The sequence below is a fragment of the Canis lupus genome, chromosome 12 (assembly GCF_011100685.1).
Source record: "Canis lupus familiaris isolate Mischka breed German Shepherd chromosome 12, alternate assembly UU_Cfam_GSD_1.0, whole genome shotgun sequence".
Classification (NCBI taxonomy): Eukaryota; Metazoa; Chordata; class Mammalia; order Carnivora; family Canidae; genus Canis; species Canis lupus.
This window is the reverse complement of record NC_049233.1, coordinates 44059079-44084555: the sequence shown is the minus strand read 5'-3', so window position 1 is coordinate 44084555 and position 25477 is coordinate 44059079. Positions and strand designations below refer to the sequence as shown.

At 39.5% G+C, this 25477-nt stretch overlaps 1 pseudogene; it reads left to right on the top strand.

Moving 5' to 3' along the window:
- The first annotated feature begins 2172 nt into the window (after positions 1-2172).
- Positions 2173-2291, top strand: LOC119874368 (annotated as a pseudogene).
- Positions 2292-25477: the final 23186 nt, after the last annotated feature.

Sequence of the window (25477 nt, the reverse complement as noted above, 5' to 3'; positions counted from 1 at the left end):
TATATTCAGTTATATTTATATTTAACTTTGTATTTACATTAGATTTATTTTTATGTGTCATTTACAATGGCATTAATTGGAAAGCTGGCTCAAATAGCAAAGTAGTTTTCCACTGATCTGCCTGCGGCTACCTTGATCAGGAACACCTGCCTGTGGTTCCTCTTCTTGATTGATCACAGTCTGCCAAGATCACAGAGATTTCCATGTCCTTTGTTTTCTTCCCCTAAGTTTTAAGCATTCAGGATTTCATGAGCTAGATATAGGAGCCCATTTTTAACATTAAACATCTAGGACATATATGGCCACTACTTAGGAAATCCCCTGGTGTTGACTTTCTCTGCCATATTCTCTCTAGTTCTAGTCTGTGGTAGGTGGAATTTGGTTTTCTAAATTCCTGACTCCTGGTATACACAGTCTTCTAGTTATTCCATAAAGCACTAATCTAGATGTCACTGTAAAAGAATTCTGCAGACGTAATTTAAGGTCACAAATCAGCTGACCCTAAGATGGAAAGATTGTCTGAGTGGGCATGACCTAATCATATTCATCCTTTAAATTTGGCTCTATAGGTAAGAAAGGAAGTCAGATTTAAAAAAAAAATTATTTATTCATGATAGTCACACAGAATGAGAGAGAGAGGCAGAGACACAGGCAGAGGGAGAAGCAGGCTCCATGCACCGGGAGCCCGATGTGGGATTCGATCCCAGGTCTCCAGGATCGCGCCCTGGGCCAAAGGCAGGTGCCAAACCGCTGTGCCACCCAGGGATCCCAGGAAGTCAGATTTTAAATATGAGAGGAATTTGTGATGCTTGGGTGGCTCAGTTGGTTAAGCATCTGCTTTTGGGTCAGGTCGTGATTCCTGGGTTCTGGGATCAAGCCCCACATTGGGCTCCCTGCTTGGTGGGGAGTGTGCGTCTCCTTCTCCCTCTGCCTCCCACTCCCCCTACTTGCTCTCTCTCTCTCTCTCTCTAATAAATAAATAAAATCTTGAATAAGTAAATAAGAAAGGAATTTAATAAAGGAGAAAAAAATCTCAGTTGCTGAGATTTTTGAAAATAGAGGGTGTCATGTGGCATGGTTATAGGTGGCCCCTAGGACCTAAGTGAAGCCTCTGGCTGGTGGCCTGCAAGGGAAAAGGGGACCTATGTCCTACAAACCTGAATGAGCTTAGAAGAGAATTCTTCCCCAGAGACTCTAGAAATGAACTCAGTCTAGCCAATACTTTGATGTTAGCCTCTGAGATCCTGAGCTGAGAACCCAGCCACACTGTGCCTGGACTTCTGACCCAGAGGACTGTGAGATATGGGTGTTGTTTAATTCAATGGATGTTTAATGAAATGAGTATTGTCTAATTTGGGGGGCTTTTATTTTTAAATATACATTTTATTGAAGTATAATTAACATACAATGTTATATTAGTTTTGGGTGTACAATGTAATGATTCAACAATTCTATATTTTACTCATTGCTTCCCACAAGCATAGTCATCACCTGTCACCAAACAATGTTCTTACAATGTTATTGACCATATTCCCTATGCTGTATTTTTCATCCCTGTGACTTATTTAATTTATAAGTGGAAATTTGTATTTCTTAATCCCCCTAATCTATTTCTTTCATCCCCCACCCACCTTCCCTCTGGCAACAACCAGTCTGTTCTTCACATTAAAAAAAAAGGATTTTTTTTTTGTTTATTGTTTGTTTGTTCATTTGTTTTATTTTTTAGATGCCACATATAAGTAAAATCATATGGTATTTGTCTTTCTCTGTCCGACTTATTTCACTCAGCACAATATCCTTTAGATCCACCCATGTTGCAAATGGTAAGATCTCATCCTTTTGGGGCACTGGGTGGCTCAGTGGTTGAGCATCTGCCTTTGGGTCAAGTGTGATCCTGGGGTCCTGGGATCAAGTCCTGCATTGGGGTCCCCACGGGGAGCCTGCTTCTCCCTCTGCCTATGTCTCTGCCTCTGTCTGTGTGTATCTCTCATGAATGAATAAAATCTTTAAAAAAAACCCTCATCCTTTTTAATGGCTGAGTAATATTCCATCATGTATCTATACCAATCTTTTTTTATCCATTCATCTATCGATGAACACTCAGGTTGCTTCTATTATCTTGGCTATTGTAAATAATGCTGCAATAAACTCCTATAAAAATAGAAGTGCAAAAGCTTTGCGCAGTGGCAGTATCGTAGCCAACGAGGTTTATCCAAGGTGCAATTATTGCTAATTGAAAATAGAAGTGCAAATATTTTTTGAACTAGTATTTTTGTTTTCTTTGGGTAAATTACTGGATTGTACTGTAATTTCATTTTTAATTTTTTGAAGAACTTCTATACTGCGTTCCACAACGGTTGCACCAATATACATTCCCACCAACAATGCACAAGGGTTTTTTTCTCTCCACATCCTCTCCAACACTTGTTATTTCTTCTCTTATTGATTCTAGCCATTCTGACAGGTATAAAGTGATATCTCATTGTATTCTGACCTGTAGAACTGGGAACTAATAAATGGGTGTTGTTTTAAACTGCTTTATGGTAATTTATTATGCAGAAAAGTGGCCCATTTCTCCTATATCTCCATCTTCTTCTCTACATTCAACACTGACTATTGCATGCAAATGGTAAGGCACGATTCTCAGAGAAAAACAACTTGCTTACAGAGATACGCATTTTTACTGGGAGTATTTTACTGGTATATTTTTCAACTAGTGCACCCCAGCAAGGTATACCCAGGTTTCTAAATTTTTCTTTTTTATCTCTTTTTTAAAAGTTAACAAATATTTTATGCATAAGAAAAAATCTAGGGCAGCCCAGGTGGCTCAGTGGTTTAGTGCCGCCTTCAGTCCAGGGCGTGATCCCGGAGACCCAGGATGGAGTCCCACGTTGGGCTCCCTGCATGGAGCCTGCTTCTCCCTCTGCCTGTGTCTCTGTCCCCCACCCTTCTGTGTGTCTCTATGAATAAATAAATAAATAAATAAATAAATAAATAAATAAATCTTTTAAAAAAAAGAAAAAATCTAGAGAACATAAGAAACCACTTTATACACATTATCAGGGTTAAGAAGTAAAATATTACTGACCCATATCGAACTCCTGTGTACTCTTACCCAGTCCTATTCTTACTTCAGAGATAATCACTATCTCAAATTTGTTGTTTCTCATTCCACATGTTTTTATACTTTTTAAAAACATTTATGTATCTATAAATAATATATAATAGTTTGCATGTCTTTTAATATAAGCATAAATGGCATCATACTGTCTGTGACTTTCTGCAAACTGTTTTGATTTTTTACTCAATTTTATGTTTTTGTTAACAGTTTTATTTTATTTGAGTACCTAATATTCCTGGATGAATACTAGACAGTCTCTCACCCAGAAATTTATGAAGACACTGAGAGGAATGACACATAGGCACCAACAGATACAACATAAAGTTTATTACTCACACAGAAAGGGTAAAAGAAGTCCTTAGGGAGAAGGGGTCAGATTCAGTCAGATGTGAATAATGAAACCAAAAGAAGTTTGGGTCCTTATGTCGGGTAGGAGATGAGACTAGGGAAGAGTTCTTTTTTTTTTTTTTTTTTTTTTTACGATTTTATGCATTAATGTGAGTGAGTGTGAAGAAGTGGGAGAGTAGAGGAGAGGGGCCTACAACCCTGAGATCGTGACCTGAGCCAGAAGCAGACACTTAATTGGCTGAGACACCCAGTTGCTCCTAGGGAAGAGTTCTTTTGCACAGGCTGGGTCTGAGTTGCCCACTGGTGCCAGAGGGTGAGTGGTGTGTACTAGCTATCTTATCAAGGTTGCCCAGATGTGGGACGGACAAAGAAGGGTGAGGATCTAAGAGCTGTCAGTAGTCAACTATCAACAATAGAGAAAGCCTCGGGCATCTGGGTGGCTCAGTTGGTTGGGCATCTGACTCGATGTCAGCTGTGGTTGTGATCTCAGGGTCATGGGACTGAACCCTGCACCAAGCCCCTCGTTGGGCTCCACACTCAGCATAGAATATGCTTGTTGTTCTTCCTCTGCTCCTTCCCCCATTCATGTTCTCTCTCTAAAATAAACAAATGAATAAAGTCTAAAAAAAAATAGGATAAGACTCTTTCTTCCAGCAATGTTGGGAAATACAGTTCTAGTTAGCTCATTTTCACTATGTATTTTGTGATTAAAGCACTATAAGTTCCTCTATTAATAAATATTTAGTTTTTTCTTTTTTTTAATGATTGTTTATTTATTTATTTGAGAGAGAGGTAGGGAGAGAAAGCATGAGAAGGGGCAAGAGGCAGAAGGAGAAGGACAAGCGGACTCCCTATCTAGCAGGGAGCCAGATGTGGAGGTCTATCCCAGGACCCTGGGATGGTGACCTGAGCCAAAGGCAGACACTTAACCAACTGAGCCACCCAGGTACCCTGGTGTGTAATTTCTAAATCTTGTCTAAAACCATCCTTTCCTAACCCAGCGTCATAAAGACATTTTTCTATATTTTCTTCTAAAATTTTTTAAGTTTCTCTGTCAACATTTACATTTTTATTCACCTGAAACTTATTTTGGGGAAAAAAGAGATTTTTTATCTCAGTATGGAAAACTAGCTTTTCCCATCCTATTTCCACTCATTTGCGACGCCTCCTCTATAACATAACAAGCTTCCATATGGAGGTAGAACTATTTATAGGCCTTCTATCAATCTATTTGTTCTATCCCTGAGCTAGTGTTACTGTGTCTTAAACTATACTGTCCTAATTACTATAGGACAGAAGATGCATGATATTTTGAAGAGTGAATCCTCCTTGTTCTTCTTCAAAATCATTTTGGCAATTCCTGGTCCTTTGCTCATTGAAATGGACTTAAGGATAATACTGGTTAACTTTTATCAAAAAACCTTTGGACTTTGGATTTTAGGAGAACAGATGTCTTCATGTTATTGAGGTTTTCCATCTGTGTACATTTGTTTCTTTAATATCTTTCAAGCCTTACACACTTGTTAAAAATTTCTATTTTTAGTTACCATTTGTGTTTTGTTGCTATTATAAATGACATTTTAAAAATCATTTGAACTATTTGTTACTGGTTTTTGGGAATGTAGTTGGTTTGCATAACCATTTATCTGTTTTTTTTTTAATATGTTTATGTAGAAAAGTATATAAGTTGAAAATAATGACAGTTTTGTGACTTTTTTGAATCCTTACATCCCCCTTAACTATATAATATTACTACAAACAATATAGTATATGATATAGTATATTACATGGGATATCAGTGTATATATACAGTTGGTGCTTAAACAACATGGATTTGAACTGCATGGGTCCACTTATGTGCAGATTTTTTCTACACTATAATACTGTTAACGTAGTTTCTCTTGCTTATGGTTATCTTAATATTTTCTTTTCTCTAGCTTTATTGTTAAGAATATAGTATATAATGCACATAACATACAAAATATGTGTTAATTGACTATGTATGTTATTGGTAATGCTTCCAGTCAACAGGTTATTAGTATGTAAGTTTCAAGGGAGTCATAAGTTACATGCAGATTTTCAATTACATGGGTGTCAACACCCCTAACCTCCATGTTGTTCAAGGGTCAACTGCATGTAGTATATGATACAGTATACCTATATATATGCGGTATTACTGTAGCTATATTATATAATAATTTGCCAGTTATATAATTATATATACTAATCATGTAATATACTTATATAATGTAGTTATAGTAACACCCTGACAGTCTTGCTAATAGATACTACAGGAAGAAAATATATCTAACCAATAAAGGGCTCTCTGTGATTATTTTCTAGTGATAAGCCTAAGAGCTGATTTAAGTAGCTACACTCAATAGTTCACTACTAGAATGAGGTCTGTAAATACATTCCAATATGAAACTGAATAGACTATTTATCAGGATCCATTAGCTCAGGCTCTGCACTTTAAGTCAGTTCTCCAGAAATGGTAATAATTTTGTGTTTAATCAATGAACTTTACTGCTAAGTGTTCCTCAGAACCAAAGACATAGTATTTAGTGTAAAAGGATAGTACATTAATCTGCTCAGACTTGCATAACAAAATACCACAGACTGGGTGAACAATGGAAATTTGTATTCCCACAGTTTTGGAGGGTAGAAGTCCTACATCCAGGTCCACATGGTCAGTTTCTGGTGAGGGCCCTCTCCCTGGCCTGTGGATGGCCACATTCTTGCTGCATCTTTGCACAGGGGAGAGTAAGCTCTAGCATCTCTTCTCATAAGCATGCTAATCTTTTCAGATCAGGGCCCCAGCCTTAAGATCTTAACTTCTAATTTAACATTTAACTTTTAATTACTTCCTTCCTCAAAATGCAGTCACATGGGGGTTAGGCCTTCCACAAATTTTAGGGGGATACACACATTCAGTATAACAGATAATTATTTCAATAACCATACTTAACTTACTTTTCAGGTTGATTGGTCATCTCCATTCCCTTTGTAAAAGGTGTACATACTTATGGCCTGACAACTGCCTGTGGCTAGAAGACTCCTGGCTAGTCTGGCCCCTACTACTATTCCTACATGTTGAGTGGTGAATGTCTTAAGAGTCAGCAGTGTTGATTCTCAAACTTGTTCATACCTGTTGAACCTGTTATTGTGATTATATGACTTAACAAACTAGCAAGTACAAGTGAGAAAAGAAAAAGTTACTGTTTCTATGAAAACTAAATTGTTAATTTATGGAAAAGATTCAATAATTTTAAATATTGTTGTGAAAATACCTGACAAGACATTTATAAAAGATTAGAAAACACTAACAGCCCAGGATTTGCACCGAGGTTGTTCCAGAAGTGGCTTTAGTTCTTATTCCACTTTTAAGAAACTGAGAGTGGATAATGTGACAAATGCATTAGGCACATTGTTTATGTAAACATGTGGTCATGGAATCCCTCAACTCAGCAGATTCAAAGAATAGATTTCAGTAAAGGCTCACAAACCATGTTCATTGACACGTTTTATGATAAAATGAAAAGGCATATTTTCATTATTTTAAACTGCTTTCGCAACCAACTGCTTTTCCTAATGATTCTAATAAAACTTCTCTTACACTCAGGCTATAGGCTAAAATGAGGCATAATTAGTACACTATTAACTGACATAGAGTCTAAGCCACAGACAGAATCCCAGTCTTCAGCACTGTCTCCTTTGTTTGCATATCAGAATGGCCAGCCACTATATAAATAGAGGAGGCATGTGTGTGCATCAACCATCAGAAGGCTGTGCTTGTCATTCATGCCATTAATTTTTTGAAGCAAGAAGGTAATGTGGTGAGTACACTAACAGAAACTGCTCCATAGAACCTCAGGACAAATAATCCCAGGGGGAAAAATCTCCTCTAGTATATTGTTTTTCCTTTAGCTGTAATGATTGAAAGGACCTTATTTTTGTAACCTTTGCACCTGTAGTGTGTCAAGCACAGCATGATGATAAATACCAACAGCACTTTAGAGGCACATAGTACCTTTCATCCAAGAAGTTCACGTTTTTCAAAAGATTCTTTTGTCCTCACAGCACTACAATGGGGTACATAGGAGCGAATTCACATTTTCATTTTCAAAAGAGACATCACACTTAAGGGAAGCTCAATTGTTTACTCAGATTCTCTTATGATTCATTCTATCAGTTCAATCTGTCTTCATCTCCTCCACTAGGCCCACAGATTCAGAAAATTCTCAGCATGCTCAGATTCACCAGGCTCTGCTTATGACCCTCCACGTGTTTGCTGCCTGTGTTCTCTCTTCAGAGACAATGCTAAACAGCTGTTGGAGATTGCATCTCGGCCAGTGTCCCTATTCCCATGCCACCCCAGCAGGACCTGCAGTTAATCCAAACAGGACAGAGGTTGTGGGAGTGGGGAGAGCCGCTTTAGCTCAAATCTGACAGGGCAATGATTGCCTTGAACTGCTAACTGGTAAAATATTTTGCTGACCATAATGTTTCCAGACTTGTCAGTGTTATCAGCATCACAGCGACAAATTCATTAAGTTGACTGAAAGGGCCCTTTGAATTCTCACCAGAATGGTCAGGTTGTATGTAATAGGGAATAATATGAATTTACGTTCATTAAGATTAATCTCTTGTGACTGGCTCCATTGGATTGTCTAACTGAAAATGACATGGGCTTACAGCAGGCATAATTAGAAGGAGGGGAAGATAGCACTGAGAACTTTCTAAACTGGTGTGAAGCCAGTGGTAGAACAAAAGATTCTTGGAGCTGGGATAAACATTGGAATCTATGTAGTCCAAGTGCTTATGTTATAGATTAAGAAATAACCAACACGTTTCTCATCAGGAACCCACTGGCATTTGGGTGGGACAGTTCTTTGCTCTGAGGGACCATTCCCACACATTGCAGGATGTTTAGCATCCTTGGAACCTGTCCACTAAATTCCAGTCACCCCTATAGTCCTTATGACAACCAAAAGCCCCCACAAACTTCCCAGTGTGAGGGAGTCATACCTCTCCCTATTGAAAACCTCTGAGCCAAAGCTCTCAGAAACAACCAGGAAGCATGTGGTAATACAAATGATTCACTGATAACACTCTTTAAAATTTAATAAGCATGAGAATCAACCAGAAATCTGGTTAAAAATGACCAGAATTCAGACCCTGAATTCAATAGGTCTGGAATGGAGCTAAGATTCTGCATTTCTAACCACCTCATAGGTGATCCCAGGATCATTAATTCCTGGATCCCACTTTGAGTAGCAAGGAACCAGGGACCTAATTAAGAGGATGTCTAAACTGTCTTGGTGTCCTTACTGGTTCATTTCCCACCCAGAATTGTGGCTAAGGAATGCCACAAAAGGGTACCTGTTCTTTGTATGGGTTTCTCCCATCCAAATACTAACCAGGTCAGGCCCTGCTTAGCTTCCAAGATCAGACAAGTATCAGAAACATTCAGGGTGTATGGCTGCAGACTGTATGGGCTTTTCAGGAGATCTGCTCTGGGGCTTTGTCTCAGAGACTCTAGTTTGCTCCTGCTCCTGGGTGACCTGATGGCAGATTGTCTGCCACTCTGCAGAGCAGCCATCAGATTGCCTTTTTGTTTCCAGAGCTTGACTTTGTGTAAGACCATACCTTATAATCACATGTCCTCATCCATCCAGCTGCAGCTCCTGGTAGCCCATATGAAATAAAAACCAAGGCCCCTGCTTACTGAGTTGGCAAAGGAGGATGGGGCCTGGGAGAGCCTCTGAGCTGTCACTTATCTTGGTGACAGAGCTGGCCAGAGCCAGTATTTCCTAACTCCCTGCTCAGAGATCCTCCCCAGTGGCCTATGTCCTTGTTTCCTTCTAATCCTATCATTACATGAAACTATGTGTCACACAGTACCTACTTAATTTACCAGGAACTGCCACCCATTGCAGTAAGAGTTTACCAGTCACCTTCCTGGTTGAAGCTCAATGTAGGGAAACACTCTTGCAACGTGTAGCAAATGATATACTGAAAAATAAGTTCCTCCAGGCATGGTTGTCATTCCCCACACCCCCACTCCTACCACGTCTCTGCATCAAAGGGCAATCAACATGGCATATTAGAGAAAATGGCATGGAGAAAACATTTGTAAGTCATATCTTATAAAGGATTGACACCCAGAATATGTAAGGAATTCCAGCAACTCAACGACAAAGAAATCAACAACTCAATTTGAAAATGGGCAAAGGTCTTGAATAGATATTTCTCAAAAGATATACAAATGGCCAACAAGCACATGAAAAGATGCTGCTAGCAAACCATTAAGGTCATACAAATCAGAACTGCAATGAGTTCCCACCTCACACCCATGAGGATGACAACTGTGTTAGTTTACTGAGGCTGCCATAACAAAATGTCACAGCCTGGGTGGCTTAGACAGCAGAAATGTATTTTCTCACAGTTTTGGAGGCTGGAAGTCCCCAGGGGTGGGCAGGTTTTCTTTCTTCTAAGGCCTCTTCTCTTGGCTTGCAGGTGGCAGCCTTTTCACTGTGTGCTCACATGGCCTTTCTTCTGTGTGCACACATCCCTGGAATAACCTAATCTCCTCTTATAAGGATGCTAGTCAGATCGGATTAGGGCTAACCCTTATGGCCTCATTTTAATTTAATTACCCTGTAAAGGCCTTATCTAAAAATACAGCTACATTGTGATTTACTGGGAGTTGGAACTTAAACATATGAATTTTAGGAGGACATAATTCAGTCAATAAACAGCTACTATCAGAAAAACAGAAAGTAACAAGTATTGGTGAGGATGTAGGGAAATTGGAGCCCTTGTGCACAGCTGATAAAAATATAAAATGATGAAAGTGCTGTGGGAAGCAGTATGGCAGTCTTCAAAAAATTGAAAATAGAATTATCCTAGGACTCGAGCAAGTCCATTTCTGGGTATATATCCCAAAGAATTGAAAGCATGACCTTAAAGAGATACTTGTACACACACATTCACAGTAGCACTATTCACAATAGTCAAAAGGTAGAAGCTGCCCAAGTGTCCAATGAGGGATGAATGGACAAAGAAAATGTGGTATATATGCAGTGGAATATTATTTGGTCTTAAAAAACATTATTCAGAAAGAAATTCTGACACATGTTACAACATGGATGAAACTTGAGGACATTATGCCAGTCACAGAAAAGATACATGCTGTATAATTCCATTTATATAAGGCAGTCAAATTCCTAGCTACAGAAACTAAAGTGTAGTTGCCAGGGGTGGGGGCGGGGCACAGACTGAGCATGTATATGGGTATAGAGTTTCAAGTCTACACGTTGAAAAGAGTTCTGGAGAGTGGCTGCACAACATTGTGGATGTACTTAATACTGTTGAAATGTACACTGGTTAAGATGGTAAATTTTATGTAGTGTATTTTACTTCAGTTAAAAATAAAACAAAAAATAGTTATGGGGGTGATGGATGAGGAAAGCCATCGGAAAATGGGTGAGGGGGTGCCTGGCTGTCTCAGTTGGTGGAGCATGCAATCCTTGATCTCAGGGTTATGAGTGCAAGTCACACATTGGGTATAGAGATTACTTAAAAATAAAAAATATCTTTTGAAAAAAGAGGGGCACCTGGGTGGCACAGTCAGCTAAGCATCCAACTCTTGGTTTTGGCTCAGGTCATGTTCTCAGGGTCGTGAGGTCCAGCCCCACATCGGACTCCATGCTCAGTGTAGAGTATGCTTGAGATTCTCTCTCCCTGTCCCTCTGCCACTCCTGCTCACTCTCTCTCTCTCTCTCTCTCTCTCTCTCTCTCTTTCTCTCTCTCCCCTTAAATAAATAAGTAAATCTTCTAAAAAATAAAAAGAAAATGGTTGAGGAGCTAAATAAGTGGATGAATGCAAATGAGAAAGTGGAAAATTTTAAATCCTTATAAAACTGTTTCATTACTAAATGGAGATGTTTTAAACTCCTAAATTCTGCTAATACAAATATATCTGTTCTTTTTTGATTACCCAGAAATCTGCTGCAAGGCAGGAATGGACTTCGTTAATCTTGACCTCTTCCCCAGGCTTTACTCAGCAGGCCAGGCAGCATAATGCCTAGAATTAGACACTGCATTTGATGAGCAGTGACAAAGAAGCATCCCTAGGGGCTCCCGAGCTTCTCTAGCTACTGCTGCACATCTGCATGATTCTCTTTGGGAGCTACTAGCACAGGATCCTAAAGAGCTTTGTCCAGCTGTACTTAAATTAGTAATGAGAATAGCACAGAGATGTCAGCTTGCAAGCTATTCAGTCTGGAGATGGTTACACTGGTGGTGGTTGTTAATACAGTAGGTCATACCTCTAATGCTATAAATATATTTGTTGCCTGACAAGCCATCAACTTTGACATCCACCAGAAACTAAAGTCATTGCTTGTGTAAGGCCATGAGGAAGTAGGAAATACAAAACCCTTACAAAATTGTTTTGCATTCTAATTAGACAAATTTTTCACTTGGATTTGGCTGATATTCATACCATCTGCCATTAACCCATACCATATTATGGACACTCTGTAATCTTCTCTAAGATATAAATAAGAGAGTATGGAATTCGCTTTAATTGAATATTATTAACTTTTAATTAATTAATTAATTGAAATTTATAGATATGATCAGTAAGGTGTTTCTTTCTTTTTTCTAAAGATTTATTTATTTATTTATGATAGACATAGAGAGAGAGACAGAGGCAGAGACACAGGAGGAGGGAGAAGCAGGCTCCATGCCGGGAGCCCGACGTGGGACTGGATCCCGGGACTCCAGGATTGCGCCCTGGGCCAAAGGCAGGCGCCAAACCGCTGAGCCACCCAGGGATCCCCAGTAAGGGTGTTTCTTAGTTACAAAGTTATTTTATAAAATCACAATAAATGCTAGCATTTATGGAGAGTCTAAAAGAGATGACCAAGCTCAGAATGAGGAAAAGAGAAATTTATTTAAATGACAAAAACTTGAGTTCCTACTACACCCATATAGTTGTTGCTATGTTTTAAAACAGTTATTCCCATTACTTTAAATGTTCATTAGCAATTTAGTGTCGATAAAGATTAATTCCATTTAGCAGAATAAAATTTTTATCAAAAATACAAAACCCAATTCAATCACTGATCTTTAAGAGAGACAAATAAATATGCTTGACCACATACAGATAACAGTAACTATAATGGAAGGGTCTAGAATCATTTTATGTGATAACTGATTAATGAACTTAAGAATGGTAACTTAGAGAAAATATGAGAGATACAGGATTTCTATTTTAAAATATTTGCAGAATTACTGGGTAAAAGATAGTTATATTTAGGGCACCTGGGCGGTTAAGCATCCAACTCTTGATTCAGCTCAGGTCATGATCTCAGAGTCAGGAAATGGAGCCCTGTATTGGGCTCCACACTCAGTGGGGAGTCTGCTTGGGATTCACTCTATCCCTGTGCTCCTCTCTCCACTCGCACACTCTCTCTTATGCTCTCTCACTCTCTCAAAATAAATAAATAAATACATCTTTAAATTTAAATAAAATGTAAGTTATATTACCATGGCACCAGTGGGTAGAAATATGACCACTGGATAATAAAAAGGAGAGTGTTTTTATTAAGTGTTTTAGTATCTTGGTTGATAGAAAGCTAAAAGTTCCTATGGCCAGGAGAATTTGTAAGTCATATACTTACATCTGCAAAATGTAATTTTGTTTTTTTTTTAAGTCTATCAGATTTTATCTAAAGCCTCCAATTGCAGGGGAAAAGACATTTTAGGGTAAATGAGGTCAGTTCAAGATCCCCAGAAGGGGGCCTTTTTCTCTCCAGAAGCACACCAAGGTGCAAAGAGCACGGGCTTAGAAAGTGACAAGCTGGCTGTGCAAAACTGCCCTATATGACAGCTGCTGGTGGAACAGGGAAGCCAGATGGGCAGGGTCTGGGGACATTTATCCACACAATCTTTCTTCTTCTCTAATGTCCCTCTTGCTTCCAGAGGACTATTATATATTCAGAGGATGGGAGGAATTGGGTCACTTATTCATTCAGATCCTTCTTGAAGAATTCGACATTTTGCAGTGTTGTTTTATTTGAAGCCACTTGTTTTATTTGAGGCAATGGAAGCTTCAGACTGCATTTCTAGTGGCCATATGGGTGAGAGTCATGGGGTGAGAGGGATGAGAGGAGAGGCTTTCACGTACAGCAATAGCATTTCACCTTACTACCATTTATAGATGTTTAGCATTGCCGAACATTGCTCTAAGCACTTGACATTTAATACTCATAACAGAGAAAGAGATATACATTTTAACTGCATTTTATAGAGGCTGAAAGTGAAGTCTGCAAGATTTACATCTCCAATAACAGTTTAAAAGAATAAGAACTGATATCTGAAACCATAATTGATCCAAAGCCTGTGAGTTATTATTTTTAGTTCTCATCTGTGCCAACCACTGCTGTGTGTATCAGGAATACATCAGCTTTAAGCCACCACTGTGCTACCTTAGAATAGAGTGAGTCAGAAAATTGATAATTTTGTTTACCAGAGGCGTTCAGACAAGACTAGAAGACCATGTTGCTGAGATAGTTTCTATTGGACAGTAATCTATAGCATTCATTTCAAATCAATAGAACATAAACCTTGAAGAAAATAATTATTGGGGAAGCCCAGGTGGCTCAGCGGTTTAGCTCTACCTTCGGCCTGGGGTGTGATCCTGGAGATGTGGGATCGAGTCCCACGTCGGGCTCCCTGCATGGGGCCTGCTTCTCCCTCTGCCTGTGTCTCTGCCTGTCTCTGTGTCTCTCATGAATAAGTAAAGTCTTTAAAACAAAAGAAAATAATTATTTATTCCAACCACCCCAGGAATTAAAAAAGCATAATTTTTCCCTTCTAATTCCACAAAATGCTTGTTAAACTTTGGGTGCACCATAATATTTATGGTTAGCCTGCCACAGAAACTGGATGTGGTTATGCTGAGGCTGAACCCAAAGCCAAGGAGAAAGATACCCTTCCCAAGGAACATCTTCAATATGTGAATGGTGTTGATGGAACTCTAGAGTGGTTGGACCTGCTGTTGGACTGTGTACAACCTCATAAAAAGAATTGGGACATATGAGCGATGGGGATTAGGCATAAGCAAACCATGCCAGAACTGCCTACTGGTTGTGAGAGGCCCGACCTGACACACTTTGGGGACATGTCATGAAAGGCATGCTTCAATCACACAGTAATCCTGAATGACACCATGAGCCATAGCCTCAGATGGGCCATTGGAGCAATTCTGTTTGGAGCTCTTCTGCTCCACCCTCCTATTTCCAGAAGTGAGGGATGGCTCAGACTCATTGCATTTACTACCCTTGATGCATAATAACACAGGAATGCATCAGGAGATAATGACTGGCATTTCTGCTCTCTGCCTTTATACCAGGGAGTACACTGTTTTAATTATTAGCATGTGGAGGACTGTCAACTTGCAAAACTGATATATGCTTTGAGGATTACAACACCATAAAACCTAATGGTAAAGTCTCTCTCCTTTCCCTCATGATATTTTTTAATATGTCTATGGGTACATTTAACATAAAGCATACCACATGCACATTTGCAAGACATAGTAACAACTACTATTAAATGTAATAAATAACATTGACAACTGATTTGCTTCATCTGCCCATTTGACTAAAATGTTCCCATTTTGTGTTCTGTTTTGTGTTCCTCAAATCCTAAAGGGAATGTTTAAATAGATGACTCCTAAATGTAACTTCGCGAGCTTGAACACTTACCTGAATCCTAGATTCATATATGCAGTGCCTGATTGACATTTCCTTTAAAGTTAACTCTTGCCCACTTCCCCAAATCTATTTTTCCCCAATATTTCCCTCAAGACATAAATCTAAGTGTTCTCCTTGATTTCTCCTTTCCCTGCAATTAATCTATTCATAAATCAGTTCCCCTCTCAAATATATCCTTAATCTATTTGTGTCTTTTTTGCTCTCTGCTGCTGCCATCATCCCAGCCTAGTACAAACTACCATCACATATGCTCCAGGTTTTTCTAACACCTTCAAAATTGCTCTTCTACTTCTACTCTTGCTCCCTACCATTCTTTTTTCACAACCAAAACTATTGAAGAAAATAAATATAACATAATATGAAATGTTCTCATGATCACCCCCTACTTAAAATCTTTCATGAGTTTCCATTATACTTAGTATAAATCAAAACTCCTCACCACTCCCTGTAAGATCCTATATAACCTGGCTTTCCTCCAGCCACATTTCAGATCATTCATTATGCTCCAGTACTTCCTTCTTTTCTGTAAACCCACCAAAACTATTTTCACATCAGGGCATTTGCACATGTGCCCTCTGTCCAGAATGCTCTTTCCTCAGTTCTTTGTATGACCTTAGGACCACTCAGGTCTCAATTTAAATGCCTGCTCAGAGGGGTTCCCTGATTCTCAGAGAGGTTCTCCTTCGGTCCATCACACTCTATCACATTACCCTGTATGGATTATCCTATAGCAATTTCCTATAAAATGTTTCAACTAAATTGGACTTGTTTATTAACATTTATCTGTCTCCTACTATTAAAAAATGAACCCTCTAAGGGTAGTGATCTGTTTATCTTATTCACCAATGTATTCTCAGTGCCTGGGACAGAACCTAATATACAGTAAGCACACAATAAATATTTGTTGAAAGATCCGGATTTTCCGTGGAGCACAAAGCATGTTTCAAGGCAAGATATCTAGGTGGGGTACAGAGTCCATTTGCTTACTTATGATAAAAGGTGCAACCCAAAGATTCAGAGGCCACCTAGTTTGTTTTTCCAATAAATTCCTCTCTCAGTCTCATTAATATAAATTAAATGTCTGCCTCTTGAACATTAGTGATAATAGACATTGCAAGTTCATTGAGTCTGACTCCTGCTTTTCACAAAATACATAATCTGGACTATTAGGTATTTTTAAAATAGTGAAAAATTAACACCTATCAGGTTATTCTTTGGGAACACTAGTGTCATGGGAGAAACTTTATATTAATTCTTACGGTCACTGACAAAGACTCTTTCCTTGACTAAACTTTTGTTACACTCCTCTGAGTCCTTCCTAACCTGGCCTCAACCTTTGCTTCTAGAGAACTTATACCTTTCAGCACAAATGACTTCACCTACCTCCCACACTAAGACTTAAACAAACACAAATATAGTTTTTATCAGCTTAAATCTATGTTCCTAGCATAAGTACCTGAGTCTCCTCAAAATGCTATGCCTGAGAAAACTCAACATTGCTGAAAGAATTTATAGTCAGATGAAATCTGACTATAGACCCCTGACCACTCTTTCCTCGGAGCATTGACTTTAGAAAACATGATTGTTAATCTTTTCTCTGTCTTTGGGATTGTATATTCTACAATCCAGGAATGCCTTTCTCAAGAATATAGGACCATCCTCTTGAAATGTTATCATCAAGGATAGGAATAGGAGCCTAAATTTGACACCCGTTAGCAGACACAGATGGGTTCACCACATTGGCCACCCACCCCCCAACACACAGTATCCTTCAGTACTTTTTTTGTTTTTAACACACCCAGAACTTAAAAGCCTCCTGCTTTCTGTTTTGCAGAATTTACCTACTTTACCTCAGTTCTATACTGAAATCTCTTTCCCATGCTGCAGTAGCTCAGGTAAAATCTGTCTTGCCACTTTTTTTTTTTTTAAGATTTATTTATTTATTTATTCATGATAGTCATAGAGAGAGAAGAAAGAGAGAGAGAGGCAGAGACACAGGCAGAGGGAGAAGCAGGCTCCATGCAAGGAGCCGGATGCAGGACTTGATCCCGGCACTCCGGGATCGTGCCCTGGGCCAAAGGCAGGCGCCAAACCACTGAGCCACCCAGGGATCCCCTGTCTTGCCACTTTTAATAATGTATTGTCCCAGTTCTGGAGGCTTGAAGTCCAAAATCAAGATAAGGCAGAGCTGTTTTCCTTTGGAAACCCATAAGGGAAACGCTTCCTCTTCCTCACTTCTTGTGGTTTGCCAGCAATCTTTGGCCTGAAATGGTGTAACTCTAGTATCTGCCTTTGTCATTAGATAGCATTTTCCCCGTGAATCTCTCTGTCTTCACATGACCATCTTCTTGCAAGGACATGGGTCATATTGGATCAGAGGATCCACCCTATTCCAGTATGACCTCATCTTAATTAATTGCATCTGCAATGACCCTATTTCCCAATAAGATCATAAGCTGAGGCACTGGTGATTGGGACTTCAATGTATCTTTTTGAGGGGCAACACAATTCAATCCATAATAATTTCTTTTTATTCCAAAAGTATAACAAGGAAATAAAATAAGAAATATGAGTGCTAAATATTGAATTTATATAGTATTTCAGCTGACTTTTAATAGCAGATTTTATGTTTGCAATGAAATGGATATGCTTTCTAATAATGTATAGTCCCTTCAGGGCTTTTTTCCTCTTCCAAATTGATTTTAATTTATTTTTTATTGGTGTTCAATTTGCCAACATATAGAATAACACCCAGTGCTCATCCCATCAAGTGCCCACCTCAGTGCCCATCACCCAGTCACCCCCACTCCCCATCCACCTCCCTCTCCACCTCCCCTTGTTTGTTTCCCAGAGTTAGGAGTCTCTCATGTTCTGTCTCCCTTTCTGATATTTCCCACTCATTTTTTCTCCTTTTCCCTTCATTCCCCTTCACTATTTTTTATATTCCCCAAATGAATGAGACCATATAATGTTTGTCCTTCTCCGATTGACTTATTTCATTCAACATAATACCCTCCAGTTCTATCCACGTCGAAGCAAATGGTGGGTATTTGTTGTTTCTAATGGCTGAGTAATATTCCATTGTATACATAGATCACATCTTCTTTATCCATTCATCTTTCGATGGATACCGAGGCTCCTTCCACAGTTTCGCTATTGTGGACATTGCTGCTATAAACATCGGGGTGCACATGTCCCGGCGTTTCACTGCATCTGTATCTTTGGGTAAATCCCCAGCAGTGCAATTGCTGGGTCGTAGGGCAGATCTAGGAAACTCCACACAGTTTTCCAGAGTGGCAGCACCAGTTCACATTCCCACAACAGTGCAAGAGGGTTCGTTCCCCTTTCTCCGCATCCTCTCCAACATTTGTTGTTTCCTGCCTTATTAATTTTCCCCATTCTCACTGGTGTGAGGTGGTATCTCATTGTGGTTTTGATTCGTATTTCCCTGATGGCCAGTGATGCGGAGCATTTTCTCATGTGCTTATTGGCCACGTCTATGTCTTCCTCTGTGATATTTCTGTTCATGTCTTTTGCATGATTGGATTGCTTTTAATGAAGCCATGGGCAGCAGAATATGCAACATGACTTAGAACATAGCATAGCAGGACGTAAATAGGAAGATAATTTTCCCGATGTCTCAGGGAAAGAGGTGATCTGTATTTCTTTATAAACACTAAAGATGTAACTCTTCACAACATTCTCCAGGAGCTGGAGCCCAAGAGAACACACTGGGGACCCATGTCATCTGAGGGGATGTCAGAGGCAGTCTCTAGGGAGAAGTAGGGTGTTTCCTCATGACTAGCAGAGGCTACAGTAGCCCCTGCCTCTGCCATGAATGTCAGGCAGTGACAAGCAGCAGTGAGGGGACAGAGGAAATGGCAGCAATGCCTGGTAGCTCTTTTAGCATCTTCATCACAAATATTCGGTAGGATCCAGTTGGGGGCATTGTCACTGGGGCCAGAGAAGCAGAGGGAGCCTTCTCCTTCATGGGGCAGAGAGTGTACCTCTATGCATGAAAATGGAGAGGAAGTGCAATGAGGAGCAAGGAGTGTGGGAACACAGGGCTCTCACAGTCTTGGTGACCTCAGCTGGGCCACAGCTGGGCATCATGAGCAGGTTAAACCCAGCCACTTTCAGGAGGAGGATGTGGGGCCTTGTCACTGACAGGTTTTGGAAGTTTAGGTTCCTATCCGTTTCAAAGTTTTTCCCTACCAACTTAGCATTCCAGGAAATTTCTGAGATGGAGTAGAAGGTCTGGTTGAAAGTGCTTTTGCAACCAATTTAGTACTGCTGCTGTAGGTCAGGACTCTCTTGCTTTTGATATCTGTAATCCTTGTGACCAGCATAGTTTTGTTGGAGCTAAACACTGTGGTGCCATTTTTTGTGGCACACTGGCTTAAGAATCAGAGCAATGAGTAGGCAGATAGAGGTGTTACAGGTTTTAAGGCCTCTCAGCTGGTACATGGGGATTCCAGATTCTGGATATCCACATGCCCTGTCACCTTAAAACAGATGTGGTCAGTCAGTTTAGTGTCTGACTCTTGATTTCAACTCAGGTCATAATCTCAGGGAATCTGCTTCTCTCCCTCTTCTTATCTCTCTGCCCTTCCCCTGCTCACAAGTGCTCACTCTCTCTCTTTATCGCTCTCTCTCCCTCAAGTAAATAAATAATCTTTTTTAAAAAGCAAGAACATTTTTATATCACTCAAAAATTTATGACAGTTGAAATTATATTTGAAAATGCTATCAGTTCATTTTTTTTAAAAAAAATATTTTATTTATTTAGAGAGAACAAGAGAGAGTGCACAAGCAGAAGGAGGAGCAGAGGGAGAGGGAGAAGCAGACTCTCCAGCTGAGCAGGGAGCCCAACAGGGGGCTTGATCCCCAGACCTTGGGATCATGACCTGAGCCAAAGGCAGATACAACTGACTGAGTCACCCAGATGCCCAATCAGCTTATTTTTTAAATTGACAAACGTAATAGTAAATTTCTTACAGAGAATGGATTTTGAATCCAACCAAATTTTCTCTTCTGTTTTAAAGATTTATTTATTTATTTTAGAGAAAGAGGGAGAGAGAGACAGATCAGGTGGGAGGGGCAGAGGAAGACGGAGAGAGAATCTCAAGCCAACTCCCAGCTGAGCATGAAGCCTGACTTGGGGGCCCCATCTCATAACCCCACAATCATGACCTGAGCTGAAATCAGGAGTTGGTTGCTTAACCAGATGAGCCTCTCAAGAACCACTCAAATTTTCTCTTGATGAACAAGTATATAGTAAGGATAGTCATCCTGCAACTACCTTAGTGACTACTCAAAGTGTAGTTGATGCTATATATTTGAAGACAGAATTTGGTCCTCTGATTGCTGCTCCAATAGGAGGGAATTACTTCTAATTTTCCTCCCACCACCAGCTCTATCTTTTGCTATATACAACCCCTTTTGGCCTTGTCAACCCAAATAAAGTGATAAACTGAGGCAAGCTCAAAAGTGTCAGAAAGATAAGTTTTCAGAAAATAGCAGAGGAATTGCAACTCAGGACATGTACGTAGTAAAAGTAAGCTGCAGGCAAGTCCCTTGAGGATTTGGGGAGGACTGTATTTATGGGCAAGGAATATAAAGAGAAGAGAGCTCAGTTAGAGTCTGGGAAAATCAAAAACAAGTGGAGACCAGCGTTGAAAATTCCTGAGCAGACAGACAAACCAGTTCAGTTATAGAGACAAAGCTCAAGTCAGCCTGTTTTGTGAGACCAGCCTGATCTGGGTCATTTCTTGTTCATGCCTCTTGTAGCCAAAACTAAGACTTCCTAAGGTTGACATGAGGCAGCCCCTGACCAACTTCTTGTCATTTAAGAAAATGCCAATATTATCCATTTTCTGTGAATCAGGCGTTTACCAGAAATCAGTCTTCCAGTACTTCAGTTTTATTTTCCTGAGGACACTGAGATTTTTCCTGTTTTATATCCTCCAGTTCTGTGTTAGACTGAAATTCTTTCTCGGGCTACTAGAATTGATGTGCAGCTTGGCCTCTACCAGAACAACTCAATAGAGCAGTGAGTTCCATGTGTGGTGGGAGGGAGAGAGGCACACTTTCTGATCCACTCTTCTTATGTGGCCCTCATAGGGGCACAGAATAAAAACGTTTTCAGTGGTGGCTATCAGTGAGGAGGTCCTGTACTTCCAGGCCCTGCCTGGGTAAAGCAATCAATGTTTCTTTGCTTCCTGTCTATTGGGAAGCTCTAAGGTAAAAGAAGTTGAGTCCTTTAAAAGGCAACTGGGGAAGCCATGGAAAAAATGAAAGAGAGTGATGTCTGGGAATCGAGTAAGGTGTAGTTGCAAAGTCAAGAGCTGATGATACTCTGGGTAGACAGGCATTGAAAAGTTTTTACAAAGAGGTTGGGGAAGAGGGAGACCTTAGTAGGAGTAGTGTTAGTCAAGTGGTAGGAACCCAAGCACAAATTTGCCATGGTTTAGTGAGAAGTGGGCACAATAGAGGTACACAACTTTTGTTGAAGCTTATTGCCTCAAGGTGTCTCTAAGCTTCCTGGATTTTTGTTTTGTATTGTCTTGGTAAAATGGGCAAAGAGTAAAACCCACCCGAATGGATTGTTAAAAGGATTAAAAGAATTGACATGAAAACTTTCTAAAAGTTATAAAGCACCTGAAATTTATAAATATATCTGTATATTGTTAAGTATTTTTAGTTCTACAGAAAGTCTGTGATTCCTTCCCTGCCATCCCCAACACCCCCATGAGGCATCACTTTTCAAATCTGGTCAAAAAAAAGTAGTGAATCAGAAGCAAGAGCTGGATGAAGCCAACATTTCTTGATTTTCTGTAGTGCTTAAATGGTTATGGAAGTAAAGGCCCTATAATGCCCATAAGAAAAGAAAGAAAATCACCCCAAAGCCTATCTCTCAACAAACCATCAAATTTATTCTCTGAGAAGAAAATATTTTTTATTAATAGTGATTCAAATTTGGCAAAATGCTGTAAAGGGGCACCTGGTGGCTCAGTTCGTTGAGTATCTAACTCTTACTTTTGGCTCAGATCATGGTATCAGGGTCATGAGATCAAGCCCCATGTCAGGCTCCACACTCAGCTGGGAGTCTGCTTGAGATACTCTCTCTCCCTCTCCCTCTGCCCCTCTGCCGTTCATGCTTTCTCTCTCCAAAAATAAACAGAACTTTCAAAATGCTGAAAAGAAGCCAAAAGACATGATAATTAATTCCCTGAAATTTTCAGAAAATATAAATTCTAGGCAAAATATTTTTTAGATATGTGTGTATATATGTGTGTGTGTGTGTGTGTGTGTGTGTGTGTGTGTGTAATAATACATATATTCAGTAATCTACTGAGGGTCTTGGAACATATCCTTCATGGATAAGTGGGGGCACCACTGTAGATTGCTGGAAGTTTCCCCCAGTGAACCCAGATCTACCATTTTAAGCCTATGTGAGATTTAAGCCTATGATGAAATGATGTCAGGCCCAGCTACATGTAATTGCGATTCTCTATCCTTAAATCCTGGATTTGGATCTACCTTTGAAATCAAACCATTTCACTTCAGCCGTATAACTCTGATTACAACTATGTAGACCATTTAATAGTTGGTTTATCTTAAGAAAACATCAAAACTATTTTCAGTATAATGAGACAGTATTTTTTTAAAAATATTTTATTTATTTATTCATGAGAAACACAAAGAGAGAGAGAGAGAGAGAGACACAGGCAGAGGGAGAAGCAGGCTCCATGCAGGGTGCCCAATATGGGACTCAATCCCGGGACTCCAGGATCATGCCCCAAGTCAAAGGCAGGCGCTAAACTGCTGAGCCACCCAGGTGTCCCAATAAGACAGTATTTTGAATGACTATTTCCAACTTTTTGAAAACTTATGTTAAAGCAAAAATTGCACTAAAGTTAAGTAGGCAAAAAAGACTTTATTCAAGGCTGTTGCAATAGGGGAGAGGATATGTCAGAACTAACTGGGAACTTAACTTCACTCAGGCAGAAAGGCAGGGCTTTTAAAGGGCTGGGCTGAAGTAGTGGAAAAGTACTGGGAAATACTGGGGGGAAGCCATAGGCCATCAGTGTTTGCTAATTGGCTTTATCCAAAGGAATAATAAGCTCCTATCTTTATGACAGGAGATAGTTTTGTAACCTGGAGCAAGGGCCCCAGGGAAGTTAGGCTCCAAGACCCTCCCACAGGAACTGAAAGACAGGAGTGCTATCTCCTTTGATGATTACATTTCAAAGAGATGGGTCCCAAGTCATTGTGAAAGATATTTCTGGGCTGTAAAACCAGCAAGATGCTTTTAAAAGACTCCATATATCCCAAAGCTTCAAACAAATGATTTACAATTACCAGTTTTCCGAAGAAAATGACCTAAGAAAAAGGAAGTCAGGGGCCCCAGTGTAAGGAAGAAGCCTGTCTAAAGATTAGTCAGGTGGAGGGGAAAGATTAAGGCCATCTTTGTTGTTGGTCACATAATAATTTTCATTTAATATTGAAATAATTTTTGCTCAATCTTACTCAGTTGAATGGCAAGCTCTATTTTTTGTTTTCTGCAATGAAAATGCCGTCTCTTTTGATTTTTGCAAACTTAAAATTAGCACCGCCCAATAGAACATTCTGTGATGAGGGGAATGTTCTATTCTGTCCAATCCAAGAGCCACTAGCCACATGTACCTACTGAGTGCTTGAAACATAGTTAGTGACCCTTTGGAACCAAATTTTTAATTTTAATTGATTAAATTTGAATAATCACATGTGGCTAGTGGCTGCCATATTGGACAATGCAGCCTCCAAATCTATCTCACTATCATTTTATCTGAAGAAAAATTGTTACTACTATTGGGACACCTGGGTGACTCAATCAGTTAAGTGTCTGCCTTCGGCTCAGGTCGTGATCCCAGAGTTCTGGGATCTAGCCCCCCACTAAGACCCTATCAGCCCTCCATTGAGCCCTAACATCGGGGACTCCCTGCTCAGTGGAGAGCCTGTTTCTCCCTCTCCCTCTGCCTGCTGCTCCCCCTGCTTGTGCTCTCCCTCTCTCTGTCAAATAAATAAATAAATTTTTAAAAAGAATATTTTAAACAAAATAAAATAAAAATTGCTACTACCATATGTTGTATCTATGACCGGGGTCATTCTTCAAGGAGGAGCTATCAGTGGAGCATGGGAATACTTATATTCACTTTGCAGGATGGTGGTGAGAATCAAGTGAGATATTGTATGTAAAGCGTCTACCAAAATGCCTTCTACAAAATAGATACCCAACAATGTTAGTTTCCTTTTCAGTCTCCTTCAGAGGGGCACATAATCCATGTGGCCTGGTCTTTACAATTTAGAACACAATGAACAGTAGGGCCACGGTTACATGGATGTTTAGGAACAGATGTGTTAATGTTTCCTTGTCACAAGGCACAGATGCTCTTGCTCTTTTGTGATATACAGGAAGTTAGTTAATCTTAGACACAATCACCTTTATACTGACTCAAATAAAAATGCCAAATTTTAAAATCAGAAATTGCAAGCATTTAGGTTACTCTCAATATTAATTTAATATTAATAATCTATTGATGATATTATGGCACTCCTTCCCATGGAAGAGTTAAAATAAACAAAAGCTATGTAAAGATTAAATGAGAACATGCATCCTCTGAAGATTCCTCTGATCTAAAGATGTGAATTTATATTGTATAAAAATATGTGTGTGTGTGTGTTTTTAAAAGAACTTTTCTACTGACAGTGAATTATATATTTAGAAATGTGGGGTACACAAAGGAGGAGAGAAAAAAATAGCATATATAATAGAGGAAAGAGAATAATTTTGACAAATGTGTTTCAGCAGAATATGAGGATCTTAACATACTGAAATTAACTTTAACTGCTGTAGCCTAAGACATCAAGAATTCCACATTATTAAGCTATAGATACACATCTGGCTTCTCCTAGATACTGTTCTCTCCTATGTCTGACTTTTTCTCCTCTTTTGATTACTATCATGTATTTTTTTTTTAAGATTTTATTTATTTATTTGAGAGACAGAGAGAGAACATGAGTAAGAGGGGAAAGGGGGAGATGGGAGGGAGGAGGGGCAAGCACCCCCTGTCAGGTATTTTCACTTGTATTCAATAGGGCCATCCCAATCTTCCCTTGGGAATTGTACAGTGATAAGTTGCCTCAAGAGTTGGTAATATTTTTATAACTTGATTAG